Below are 2521 nucleotides of genomic sequence, written 5' to 3'. Positions count from 1 at the left end.
TACCTAATGCTTGCATGGTTTAAAATCTAGATGACGGGTTGATGGGTGCAGCAAACCACCATGCCACATGTATACCTATGTAACAAACCTGCATGTTCTGCACAAGTATCCCAGAACTTAAAGTATGATTTTAAAAAAAGAAATTATAGAGAATAGAGAAAAATAGGTTATTTACAGAAAATTATACTTACATATGTACTCAGAAGCATAAATTTGGTGACAGAAAAGACTTTACTGGCATCTCAGAAGCAGTTCTGAAAGAGCTTAGTTTTATTTTCTTGAATTTTAAGAATGCCTAAGATCCTTCTTCATTTTCAATATTGGGAGGCAAGTAGTATTTACTTTAAATGTCCCATATTGCCCGGGCACGGTGGCTTATGCCTGTAATCTGAACACTTTGGGAGGCCGAGGAGGATGGATCACCTGAGGTCAGGAGTTCAAGACCAGCCTGACCAACATGGCGAAATCCTGTCTCTACTAAAAATACAAAATTAGTTGGGCATGGTGGCACATGCCTGTAGTCCCAGCTGCTTAGGAGGCTGAGGCAGGAGAACCGCTTGAACTTGGGAGGCGGACGTTGCAGTGAGCCGAGAGCGTGCCAAAGCACTCCAACCTGGGTGACAGAGTGAGACTCCGTTTCAAAAAAAAAAAAAAAAGAAAAGTCCCATATTAGCAATGTTATACTCTATAAGGGGTACATCTGCAGACATACTGAGTGTCACTGTAGAAGAGCATGGCATGGCTTCTGTGAAGAAGTTCAGGTACATCAGTGCAAAAGTAAACTGAACTAGTTCTTTCATCTCTATGGTAACAGCTTCCTTCTCTTTATCAATATTACTTATTTGTGACAATTTAATGTTTCTATTTGCAAGTTCTCCAGTTGCAGAAAATTTCACTCCATCTTTTGCACAGGAAATTACAACAGCATCTCCAATATGACTGAGATCTCGGCATATGCACGCAAATTCACCAGCAGGCATCTTTACTACACAGCTGTACTCTTGTTCTGGAATTCCAAGTTGTTCAGCATCCAAATCCATTAGCTTCACTTTATAATCTGAAACTTTGACCTGATTTAGTGCTTCAAATACTAGTGGCTAAGGTGTCTGCATTATCTTCAGCTCCTAACGTCATGACATCTTCATTGCCAGCACAGTGTAGTATTTTGAACATACTGGTGAGGTTCACGCCTATGGCCAGGTTGCAGTCGCAGCAGCACGTGTTGAAGCCCTTGGAGCAGTGGGTGAGTTGCCCCGAGGAGATGCAGGACAAGTCTATGCTGTGTACATTCAGCTGCTGGAGCTAATGTTCTGGCAGGCCTCACTGATGTGGTCCTTGAGGGCCTCCAACATATTCTTCAGGATGGAGCCCTGGACCAGGCGTACCTTGAACATGGTGGAGTCACAATGACATGGCTACAGGCAGGTGCAACGGAAGAAGGTCTAGCCAGTTTTGGCTTTATGAAGCTCAGAGCAAATGGGCAAATGCAGTGGGAAGAGGCTGAGACCTCAAAAGATGATACAAGTCCACTATGCCTGCAACTGTTTAATCAAGTCTTGGTTTTTTAATGAAGAGCTGGTGCAGGTTCAGGGGCATGAGTGGTGGAATTCACAGATTGCTATCTTCAGAATACCTTCCTGACAGAAACCCAGGAGCCATGCTGGGATCCACACCCACTCCACCTCCTGCCCCTGCAGTTTCTGCTGGCATCACTGGAGACGGTGGAGACTTGTCCATTACTCTGGCAGGGATTGGACATACCTCCAGTGGGTTGTCGCTCCAGAAACCAGAGAGCAAAAGAAGCCTCTGGCTAGGCTGTCACCAGCCCCTGAGTGGATACATCATGCCCAGGGATTGAGAGTGAGTCATTGAAGCCCCAGGCTGGTGGTAACCAAGTTCCTTGAAGCCTTTGCATTGCATATTGCCAAGTGGCACTATTGTAGGCAGGAGAGGAGGGCCAGAGAGGCATAAAGACTGTTCTGCCCCCAAGCTTCTTCCTGGAAGGCCTGCAGGTACCTAAAGTGTCAGAAAAGCCATTAATGCTTCTTGCCCAGGTGTCCCCAAGTGTCCCCAGTGGTCTGAGAGATGATCTTAGGAGTCACTTGGAGGAATATTGGGTTTTAAATGTAATAGTCATCCATTTTAATGTCTCTTCTATTTATGGCAAGTCATATAGTTTTTCAATTAGTGGTCATGATGGTTTTTTAAAAATAATGTTAAAAAAGTGAATCAGTCTCAAGCCTGTAATCCCAGCACTTTGGGAGGCTGAGACAGGCGGATCACGAGGTCAGGAGATCGAAACCATCCTGGCTAACACGGTGAAACCCCATCTCTACTAAAAAATACAAAAAAAAAAAAAAAAAACGGGCGTGGTGGCGGGCATCTGTAGTCCCAGCTATTCGGGCGGCTGAGGCGGGAGAATGGTGTAAACCCGGAAGGCGGAACTTGCAGTGAGCTGAGATCTGGCCACTGCACTCCAGCCTGGGTGACATAGCAAGACTCTGTCTCAAAAAAAAACAAA

The 2521-nt window shown here is 45.1% G+C and overlaps 1 pseudogene; it reads right to left on the bottom strand.

Annotated features, from left to right (window-relative positions):
* Window positions 1–295: 295 nt before the first annotated feature.
* On the bottom strand, window positions 296–1394 carry LOC111525882 (annotated as a pseudogene).
* Window positions 1395–2521: the final 1127 nt, after the last annotated feature.

Source organism: Piliocolobus tephrosceles, chromosome 13 (assembly GCF_002776525.5).
Source record: "Piliocolobus tephrosceles isolate RC106 chromosome 13, ASM277652v3, whole genome shotgun sequence".
NCBI classification, from domain to species: domain Eukaryota; kingdom Metazoa; phylum Chordata; class Mammalia; order Primates; family Cercopithecidae; genus Piliocolobus; species Piliocolobus tephrosceles.
This window is presented reverse-complemented; position numbering and strand designations above follow the sequence as displayed.